We start from the raw sequence: 11,891 nt of genomic DNA, 5'->3' as shown, positions 1-11,891 counted from the left end.
CTACTCAGACCCTTGCTGAATTCTTTCACAAGGTTCAAAAGATAACCTTGCTTTCTCTACCTCACCACCTCTCCCTCCACTAGTCCATTCCCCTCTCTCTCCTTCCCCTCATTCCCTTTCCCTCCTTCCTGAAGTTACTATTGAGGAAACTACACTTCTCCTTTCTTCCTCAAAATGTACCACCTGTTCCTCTGATCCCATTCCCACCCACCTTCTTAATGCCATCTCTCCTGCTCTTATTCCTTTTATCTGTCACATTCTCAACCTCTCACTTTCCACTGCGACTGTCCCCTGCTGCCTTTAAACATGCTGTGGTCACACCTCTCCTTAAGAAGCCTTCACTCGACCCTACTTGTCCCTCTAATTACCGACCCATCTCCCTCCTACTTTTCTCTCCAAATTACTTGAGCGTGCTGTTCACCGCCGCTGCCTTGATTTTCTCTCCTCACATGCTATTCTTGACCCACTACAATCTGGTTTTCGCCCTCTCCACTCAACCGAAACTGCGCTTACTAAAGGTCTCCAATGACCTATTACTGGCTAAATCCAGAGGTCAATATTCCATCCTCATCTTCTTGATTCTTTCGCTGCTTTTGACACTGTTGATCACAGCATACTTCTCGATACCTTGTCCTCACTTGGATTCCAGGGCTCTGTACAGATGTAAGAGCCGGCCCAGAGCATGGCGAGCGATGATTCTTCCCGCTCAGAACTGGCGGCGGACGCCATTTTTGTTTTCACCGCATGGCGTGGCCTCGTAGAGACGGAGAGACCCCGAGCCCCGGGGGGGGGGGGGGGACCTCGAATGGAGGCTATTCACGGAGCGGCTAGCCCCGGACAGGACTGGGTGTACCAGGGTGAGATTTCTGTCGATCCACAGCATACTCTCTATACCCTGTCCCTCACTTGGATTCCAGGGCTCTGTCCTTTCCTGGTTCTCTTCCTACCTCTCCCTCCGCACCTTTAGTGTTCACTCTGGTGGATCCTCTTCTACTTCTATCCCTCTGCCTGTCGGTGTACCTCAGGGTTCTGTTCTTGGTCCCCTCCTCTTTTCTATACACTTCTTCCCTTGGTTCATTAATCTCATCCCATGGCTTTTCCTATCATCTCTATGCTGATGATCCCAAATCTACCTTTCTACCCTGATATCTCACCTGCATCCAAACCAAAGTTTCAGCGTGCTTGTCTGACATTGCTGTCTGGATGTCTCAACGCCACCTGAAATTAAATATGACCAAAACCGAGCTTCTCATTTTCCCCCCCCAACCCAACCCCCACCCCCCCCCCCCCCCCCCCCCCCCACCCCCCCCCCCCACCCCCCCCCCCCCCCCCCCCCCCCCCCCCCCCCCCCCCCCCCACCGTTTTCTATTTCTTTTGATGGCTCTCTCATTCTCCCTGTCTCCTCAGCTCGAAACCTTGGGGTCATCTTTGACTCTTCTCTCTCCTTCTCTGCTCATATCCAGCAGATTGCCAAGACCTGTCATTTCTTTCTTTACAACATCCGTAAATCCGCCCCTTTCTTTCCGAGCACTCTACCAAAACCCTCATCCACACCCTTGTCACCTCTCGTTTAGACTACTGCAATCTGCTTCTTGCTGGCCTCCCACTTAGTCACCTCTCCCCTCTCCAGTCGGTTCAAAACTCTGCTGCCCGTCTCGTCTTCCGCCAGGGTCGCTTTACTCATACTACCCCTCTCCTCAAGACCCTTCACTGGCTCCCTATCCGTTTTCGCATCCTGTTCAAACTCTTCTACCCAACCTATAAATGTACTCACTCTGCTGCTCCCCAGTATCTCTCCACCACTCGTCCTTCCCTACACCCCTTCCCGTGCAATCGCTCATGGATAAATCCTTATCTGTTCCCTTCTCCACTAACTGCCAACTCCAGACTTCGCGCCTTCTGTCTCGCTGCACCCTACGCCTGGAATAAAATTCCCGAGCCCCTACGTCTTGCCCCATCCTGGCCACCTTTAAATCTAGACTGAAAGCCAACCTCTTTAACATTGCTTTTGATTCGTAAACCACTGTAACCACTCGCCTCCATCTACCCTCCTCTCTTCCTTCCCGTTCACATTAATTGATTTGATTTGCTTACTTTATTTATTTTTTGTCTATTAGATTGTAAGCTCTTTGAGCAGGGACTGTCTTCTTCTATGTTTGTGCAGCGCTGCGTACGCCTTGTAGCGCTATAGAAATGCTAAATAGTAGTAGTAGTAGTAGTAGATTCCTGCTATTTTGTCAGACAGAAAATCACAGGTCTGTTGTGTGATCCGTTGGTTCCCTCCGAATCATGGGAACAGCAAAGGGCATGCGACGTCTTCCTTTTAACCAGCTGTCAGGAGCTGTAACACACATCAACAGCAAATGTGAGGAGCCATTTTGCGGTCCTGTTCACCAACATTATCACCCGAAAATATAGTTCGTAGCACTTTTTTACAAGAGGATTAAGTTTTCAGAGTAAACTCTCCACAGATATAACAAAAGAATTTGGGCTATTTGCACAAGTATCGAGGCATTTCTTCTGAAATGACACAAAACACAAACCTTCACAAACGTAGAACTACAAGCCAGTCACTTCCAACCAGCAATGTGTGACTGAACTCTCAATGCTGAGATACAGGTAGCAAACTGACGCAACAAACCTGTGTTTGAACATGTTCGAGCATGACTCATGGGCAATGTTGCCAAACCTCCCTTATTTTCCTGGTGGTGGCTTTCTAAACTAAGGGTTTTGAATTGTAATTCCTAGTATATTTCAATTGTTTTTTCCAACAATTACAAACTGGTGAATTAAATTAATCCACAGCAGCAGGGCGCGAGGAACTTGGACGGGCCCAGGCCGCCTCGCCTCCGCCGCAGCCCCGCCACGAGGTCGCGCTCCCCTCCCCCCTCCGAGGTCACCACTGCTGCTGCTGCTCCCCGAGGGCGGGATACAGGGAGGGAAGGAGACCCGAAGGGAGGAGTTCCGCCTCACGGTGAATTTAAATACAGGGGGCCGGCACGGGCCCTGGGGATTTTTGCCCCCCCCCCCCCTCTCGTCGGCCATGCACAGCAGCCGTTACCAAAATGCAGCGTTTTCAAGGATTTTTATTAAAAAGGGTAGCATGTCACAAGGAAAAACTGAGCCCAATAGGCAAAAACTGACTTTCATTTTCGAATTCAGCACCCATGACTTAGCTAAGAACACCATTCACATTCTTTGGAACAAAAATGCGTTTACCAGTGATCAGAGCAGAGTATCACTATCTCAGCTTCCGAAAGAAACTACAAACCTACTTCTTCCCAAAGTCTGGAATATAATACTCACCAATCACCAACGAACTTTAGAAACACCTAACTTAACACAACTATAATGATACGGGTCTAATGCCATATAACACCATATCTAATCATTAAGAATGTATTTACCCAACTTTAACTGCTGTCCTACCTTGTTGTGCAGACTGGATGGACCCATGCAGGTCTTTTTCTGCCGTCATCTACTATGTGATTATAATAATTGAAACAGTAGGAAGATAGACATTTTACAAGAATATAGTAATTGTTGGAAAGTCTTTGTGTTTGCATAATACAACATAACTATTTTCCTGTGCACACGTATGTGAAAAGTCAGGTAATAATACTTGTGAAAACGTGCTTTGGTGTGTGTGCATACAGGAGGCGGACTGCAACCATTTGTTGTTTTTTTAATGCTTGCGTCTATGTTTTTGTGGGGGGGGGCAGTGATGCAGAATTTCTGGTATAGGTGTTTTCTTTGGGTGGGGGAGCAATAAGAGTTTCTCCCACCACACCCAATCCATCTGAATAGATCCCTTCTCTTCTCAATCTACACCTCTTCCTAGGCTCACTGATCTCATGGTTTTCAGTATCATCTTTATGCTGATGACACCAGCTCTCCACACCAGGACATCACCGCGGAGACCAGGCCAGGATACGGCCTGCTTATCCGACATTGCTGCCTGGATGTCCAACCGCCACCTGAAGTGAACATGTCCAAAAACGAGCTCCTCGTCTTTTCACCTAAACCACTTCTCCTCTTCCTCCACTCTCTATCTCAGTTGATAAACACCCTCAACCTCCCCGTCCCATCTGCCCGCAACCTCAGAGTCATCTTCGACTCCTCCCTCTCCTCTCTGCGCATACCAACAGACTGCCAAAACCTGTTGCGTCTTCCTCTTCAACATCAGCAAAATTCGCCCTTTTCCTTTCTGAGCACACCACACGAACTCTCGTCCACGCTCTCATTACCTCTCGCCTTGACTACTGCAACTTACTCCTCACCGGCCTCCCACTTAGACCATCTATCCCCCCTTCAATCCGTTCAGAACGCTGCCGCACATCTTATATTCCGCCAGAACTGATATACTCATATCACCCCTCTCCTCACGTCACTTCACTGGCTCCCAATCAGATACCGCATACAATTCAAGCTTCTACTCCTTACCTACAAATGCACCCGGTCTGCGGCTCCTCACTACCTCTCTACCCTCATCTCCCCCTATGTTTCCCACCCGTAACCTCCGCTCACAGGACCAAATCCCTCCTCTCCGTACCCTTCTCCACCACTGCCAACTCAGCTCCGCTCATTCTGCCTTGCCTCACCCTATGCCTGGAACAATCTTCCTCAACCCCTACGCCAAGCCCCTTCCCTACCCATCTTCAAATCTCTGCTTAAAACTCACCTCTTCAATGCTGCTTTCGGCACCTAACCTTTCGAGGAATATAGTAAGCCCTATCAGATCGACTCTACACTTGTCTTTTAGATTGTACACTTGTCTCTAGATTTACACCTGTCTTTTAGATTGTAAGCTCCTTGAGCAGGGACTGTCCTTTCATGTTAAATTGTACAGCGCTGCGTAACCCTAGTAGCGCTTTAGAAATGTTAAGTAGTAGTAATATGGAGCTCCAGGTCTGGTTTTTTCACAACTTGCATGCAGGGAAATGTAGTTCCAATCCACTAGGGCAAGTATGACACTACATTTCCCTGTGTGCAAGTGTAGGGGAAAAAAAACCAGGGTGGATCGCCCTGTTCTATCATTTTGGGATGTTAGGGGCAAGGAGGGAGGAAGAAGTTTAAGTTGCTGCCACTGGTGCAGGATTTTGGTTTAGGCGCATATACGCCGTCAGTGACGCGCCCAAGACAAGCAGCAGCGGCCGTCACAAAGAAAGACGCGCTACGGTTTTAAGGTGGATCCGGGAAGCTCCCGCAGGATCTGGCTTTTACACCGTCCCCCCCACGGAAAAGGAAGGAGAACCTAAACGCTAATGCCTCCAGAAGCAAGAAGCCCTTCTCAGGTCTGTGCTTGCCTCTTCTCCTCGTTATGAAGCTGGGTTGAGAAAGGTTAACACCCCGGTACTCGCTCCGTCCCAGCCCTCTCTACAGCATTTCCCACAAACTTCCCATGTAGCAACTAGCAAACTTTAGCGCTGTTCGGCGCATGTTGATGACCGTTTTACCGTCACCATCATCATACCTTTGTGACCCAGCGTGGAAGAACGTGATTGCGTCAACAGTAAGCGACAACAACAAGCAACAGAGTGAAGATGGCGGCCAATAAGAACGTTCTGTCTTCGCTGGCGGTGTACGCGGAGGATTCGGAGCAGGAGTCGGAAGGGAGGCGACAGCGACGGAAGAAAAGGCGGCCTGGTGTCAGAAGCATATGGAGAAGAGACGTTTCAAAGTTGAAGGGGATGATGGTGGCTATGATGAGGAAGATAACGATGAGGATGAGGATGAAGAAGGACAGCAGCCAGTCGAAAGATGAAGATTCAGAGACTGAGAAAACCTGAGGCTGGTGATCTGAAGGAACTGTTCAGACGTGGAGAAGAAGGACCCCCAGGAACTGGTTGCCTCCTCTCCGAAAGAGTGAGGAATATGTCTCCAGATGAAATCAAAATTCCCCCGAGCCCCCTGGCAGATGTTCCACTCATTTACAGGATAAGATTCAGAAGCTGTACGAGAGGAAGATGAAGGAAGGAATGGACATGAACCTCATCATCCAGAGGAAAAAGGGAATTTCGAAACCCCAGCATCTACGAGAAGCTGATTCACTTCTGTTCAATAGATGAACTTGGCACCAATATCCTAAGGATATGTTTGACCCTCATGGATGGTCTGAGGACTCATATTATGAAGCATTAACTAAAGCCCAGAAAGTGAATGGATAAGTTTGGAGAAGGCTAAAAGGAGCGAACTAAGATCGAGTTTTGTTTACAGGCACGAAGAAGGGCACGACAACAAGTACTACCACTACAACTACCACAAGCAGCACGTCAGTTGCTGATGCTCAGACAAGGAAAAGCAAATGGGATTCAGCCATTCCTGTAACGACAATAGCCCAGCCGACCATCCTCACCACCACAGCGACACTGCAGCTGTTGTCACAGTAACTACCAGTGCCAGCGGATCCAAAACTACTGTCATCTCTGCAGTGGGCACGATAGTGAAGAAGCTAAGCAGTGATGATCAGGAAAGCCTGTTCTAGGACTGCGAGGACGCTGATATGTACAAACCAGGGTATTGGGGGGGGGGGGGGTCCTTTTTTTATGTTTCTCCACATGCAATTTGGAGACTTTTCAACTCAGACATTAATGCTTGCTGCTGAGAAGGAGAGGAACTGATGCTTTGGCTGTGGATGAGCAGAGCTAAATGGAGAACAGCTTCATGCAAGCACATGCACATCCTCTTCCCTGCCAACCCTGGAAGGATCCTGCAGCTAGACTCTGGCTTGAGATGTCTAGCATAGAGATGTGATCATTGCTAATCTGATGTACGTCATTCCATGAGCATTTGCTCATTAAAAGACTGTCTCCTGTACTTCAGAAAACTATAGAAATATCTACTATATGCATTTATTAGGACATGTATTTATACTGTGCCGCTTCAGCACCAGAATTTGTAATCGATTAATTAGAACATTTAAAGAACCAATTTCCTCAATCTAGAAGCGTTGCCTGTGCTAACTTGAAATGAAAGTGCACCGCTGACAGTGATGGGAGTAGTCCAATCTATACAAAACTGTGGTTAAAGTAAACCTATAATTTGATCAACGTCCGTTTACTGGACGCTATTATCAAAAACTTCAGTAAGTCAGCATAAATGGCCAATGCTTGTGTCCTGTGTCTCTGCTATTTTGTAATCCTCTTGTGTTCACCTTCTAAATAGCAGTATGAAGTGTCAGGAATAAATAGCACCTTTTTCCTTTTTGGAATAAATAAATAAATCTGGTTGAGATATGTCATTGGTATGGTATCATCAGAAAAACGTATCTATACATCATAACACTGTAATTTAACTTTTATAAGTATGGACAGACCCATGTCACCTATATTAAAGATAGAAAAAGAAAATACACATCAACAGTCTGAGTAACTGCGAGCAACAAAATCATGAGGTCTTTTAAGATCAGTTTGGGTTCAGATTACACCTGGTCACTATGGACGGGTGGGGTGGGCGACTTTGGTTTCTGGGCCCGTGTTTGAACAGGCAGAAGACACTCTGATGCATAGTGTCCAATTTGACAGCAATGGAAACATGCCACAGTAGCACGGCGATAGGGACTAGACTGGGAACGGTAGTCCTTAAGTCGCCTATTGTCAGGTGGGCCTTTCTGTGGCTGCCAGGAGTCGGGGTAGTCATTTCTACGATCCGAGCGGGTTCTAGCATTATTGCCTCTGCGATTATCAGCATACATAACCAGAGGGTTATCTCATTCACAATCTGGCAAATCAGGGTAAACACGGGGGCAGTTGGTAGGCACCTGAACAAGTACCCGGGGTTGCAGGGTACCTAGTGCTATCTGGAGGGGAAATCCAAGATAGGGAGGACGGGGTGCGAGAACTAGAGGTGTGGAGGGGCCGATATGAGAAGACATTTTAGCTTTCAAATCAGCAATCTGCAGCAGTGTGAGATTCCTGTGACAAAACCTGTCCAGGCGGACCTCTCTTTCCCTATTTGTAATTAGTTGCCTACAAAAGTGACGGATATGGTCCCGAATCATGGACCATTTCTTGAGTTGTAAACCCACTGTGTTATCTAAATTCTTCCAGACTTTAGGGGGCAAAGTCTCTTTAAGTAAGTAATAGAGTACAGGGAGAGCATTGTCTGAATCAAATCTTTCCTCAGTCTCATCACAAAACAACTGCTGCATCCTAATTAGGTAAGCTTCAATAGCTTCTGAACCTGCCTCCCACCTTTGTGAGGTGATGATGGAGAAGTCTTTCTGGGCGGGAAGGATAGCACATATCTCCTGAAATAATTTGCTTCAATCTCTGTCAAGGGGTTACCTCATACTGATTATCAGTCACCAAATTTGGCATAGCCTGCTTGTGCAAATAAAAGCAGTTATGCTAGCGTGAGCAGTCCTGCCCAAATGGCCTTCATATCTCCTATTGAAAGAGTAGTCCCTAGAGTGGCTGCTGTAATTTTAGTAGCCACTTGTTCCCTCCCTTAGCAATATCTGGGAGTCGCAGAAACAAGGCCATTCAGCTCAGTTGCAGACAGGGGAATATACCCTTTATGAGGGAGACAGCTGACATTCTGTTCAGCAGGGGGAAAAGTTTTGGGCTTGGGGAGGAGTATAATGGAACCAGACTTGGGCCAATCTAATCCTGGGTCCTGGCACAACTGGGTAAGTTCCTCCCTATCCGAAGGAAAAAAGTATAGCACCCTCTCCAGAGAAGTGGGTGGTGTGGAGTGGTCATATTGATAAAAATATCCAGTGTTAGAATTTTAGGACGATCTAGGATGTAATTATAGATCTATGTTCTAGAGCCGGTATACATCAACCCCAGGCATAGAACAAATGGTTTAAGGCAGTAAGTTAAGGACGGGACAATATAAGTATCAGTGATAATTGGGGGAATTGTATAGTAGCAAAAATAAATGATATAATATTTTGTGACGGGTTCTAGATTCAAGGCAATCTAGAACCTTTTTTTTTTTTTAGGGAATACAGTTATGAAAAGTACCTAGGGAGATATGCTAACAGTCTACAAAAGCATGCATCGACTACCATAAAACATGCAGCATGCAAAGAGGGCATATGTCGTGTTCTCGAGGACCTTGGCATTCTGTCAGGCTTCTTCCCGGGAACCCTGGGTACGTGAGTCTTGGACCACGGACGAGGAGCGGCAGTGGCAGGCAAGATCACCTTCGGAGCAGAGAAGAGACAAGGCTGGACTGGAACCCCGGACTGGAGTCCTGCACTGGAACACTCGGGACTGGAACGCACCGGACCGGAACACACTGGAGTAGGCTCTCACCTACGCTTAGCTGCCTTTTCCCCAAGGGTTGAGCCCTCAGGTTCGAGCAGCCGGTAGGGCTTACAGGAAACCAGAACTGGAACCAGCAACAGGAACCAACCAGAGTCAGGATCCAGCGGTGCTCCCAGGTACCTAGGCTAAAGCAAGGCAGACAGGCAGGGAAGAGGACACAGGAGCTACATACAAGCTAAGCTCAAGGAAATGGGAATGACAGCTATGCTTGCCAGAGGAAGGGTTAGACTGGAGCTACAGTAGCCAACAGATAGAAAGGAGAGAAATGGCTGCAGCATCAGCTGCTAACCAACCTCAGACGGGGAGCAGAGCCACTGCACAGGGATAACAGGCTAGAAGCCCAAGAGTATAATATATACAGAAAGGCTGAAAGCATACAGGTCAGAGAGATACACCCAGAAAGGCTAGAAGCCCACAGAAAGGCTGGAAACCCCCAGGCCGCAGTAATACACCCAGAAGGCCTGGAAGCCCACAGATAAAGGGATATACACAGATAGACTGGAGGCCCACAGAGCAATGGGCACAGAAGGGCTGGAAGCCCACAGAAGCAATAGACAAAGAAGAGCTGGAAGCCCACAGAGCAATAATACCCTGAGCCAGAAGGCAAGGCCCACAGATGATAGTAACTCGCAAAGCAGAAGGGCTGGAAGCCCACAAGAAAGACAAGGAAAGCTAACTGTGCAAACAGCACACTAACCTCGGGACCTAAGGCACTGCGGAGGCATTGGCAAGGCAAAGGCTGCAGTCTCTAAGTGCTTAATAAAGCCTTCAACACCAACGGCACAGCTGCAGCAATCTCTAAGCACTACGGAGGCTGTTCAGGCACAAACCACAGAGCAGGCAGAACGCACAGTGAAACACAGAGAGGCTTCCCACACCCAGGTGTAGGGTAGTGAAGCAATTACAGTCATGCTGGAAGCAGCCAGCACACACACACACAGAGAGCTAACCCAGGCAACACCCACAGGTGCAGTATAGTGAGGCAATTAGTGTCATGCTGCTGGATGCAGCCAGCAGAGAGCCAGAGCTAGCTCAGAAAAGGACAGACAGAAGAAACAGGAGCCAGCTAGGAAACTAACCCCCAGGAATAAGGTAAGTCTTGAGGGTGGTCATGGCCACAGACGTGACAGTACTCCCCCCTCAAGACCCCCTCCTCCTCCGGTCTCCACGGGGGGGGGGGGGGGGTTCAGGTGTCCAGGGGTAACTGTGGTGAAACCTTCTGATGGGTTTCAAAACCCAGACATGGATCGCTGGACTGGAAGCAACAAAGAAGTCCTGCACTGGCAGGACAGGAGCGGAACTTGTCGACAGGAGGCACCTTCCAATCACCGCTGGGCCAACTCAGGAACTTGGATGCATTGAGAGGAACAACGTTTCAAAAGGAACCCTTCTCTGAGGGAACCCAGACTGAACTCAGGAAGCAAACCAGGACTGGGACCTGGACTAGAGTCAAGAAGCAAACCAGGACTGGGACGCCGGGCGGGGCGTCAGGAGCTTGACTGGAACTGGAACTCAGAGCAGGCTCAGCATCTTGGCTGGAAGTGGAACTTGTAACGGACTCAGCATCTTGGCTGGAGCTCGGAGCAGGCTCAGCATCTTGGCTGGAACTGGAACTGAACAGGAGCTGAAACGGGACTGGGACCCGGGACTGCATCAAAGTCTTGACTGGAACAGGAACTCTGAACAGGAGTTGAACCAGGACTGGGACCGGACTGGAATCAGAGTCTGACTGGAACAGGAATTCTGAACAGGAGTTGAACCGGAGCTGGAACCCGGACTGGAATCAGAAGCTTGACTGGCAGCGCCCCTCAAACTGGACTCAGGAGCTTGGCTGGGAGCGCCCCGCGAACTGGACTTTAACTGAGGCTCGGTCTGAAGCACCACTCGAACTGGCCTTAGGAGCTTGATAGGAGGTGCCCTCTGGACTGGAAGCGGAGGCTCCACCTGAACCACCCTTCGGACTGGCACCGGAGGCTTGATTGGAAGCCCCCCTCGAACTGGACCCAGTGGCTTGACTGGATGGGTCACTTGGACAAGAACCGGAGGCTCGACCGAAGAGCCACTTGTACAGGCCTCGGAGACTCCGTCAGAAGCACCCCTCGGACTGGACTCAGAGGTTTCAAAGGGCTTGCCACTTGAAGGAGGACAGGAGGCTTGGCCCAGAGCACACTCAAGCATGAATCAGAGGCTCAATCGAAAGCTTCCCTCAGACTGGACTCGGAGGCTTAAGTGGAAGCGTTACTTGAACTGGAAGCGGGGACTCAGTATGAAGCACTCCCTGGACTGGACTCAGGCGCCTAGGTGGCGGCACCACTTGGACTGGAATCAGAGGCTTGGTCCGATATCTCACTTGGCCTGACCTCAGAGACCTGGTCAGGGACCGTCCCTCGGAACAAACTCAGAGGCTTAACTGGCGGCTTCACTCAGAACAGGATTCGAAGGCTCCGCTTGAAACTCTCCTAGGACTGGACTCAGCGCCGGTGGACTGGAATCCCGAATAGGAACTAACCCGCTATGGTACGCAGGCTGCTCTGCTGAGGAGACCTGAGCGGAGGAATTCCCCGGCGTCTTCTTTCGGCCTCAACTTCAGGAGTATCACGCAGAGCTGACTCCTCC

At 49.1% G+C, this 11,891-nt stretch overlaps 1 pseudogene; it reads left to right on the top strand.

Moving 5' to 3' along the window:
- Positions 1-5,516: 5,516 nt before the first annotated feature.
- On the top strand, positions 5,517-7,231 carry LOC115462838 (annotated as a pseudogene).
- The last annotated feature ends 4,660 nt before the right edge of the window (positions 7,232-11,891 follow it).

This window comes from Microcaecilia unicolor, chromosome 2 (genome assembly GCF_901765095.1).
Source record: "Microcaecilia unicolor chromosome 2, aMicUni1.1, whole genome shotgun sequence".
Lineage (NCBI taxonomy): Eukaryota > Metazoa > Chordata > Amphibia > Gymnophiona > Siphonopidae > Microcaecilia > Microcaecilia unicolor.
This window is presented reverse-complemented; position numbering and strand designations above follow the sequence as displayed.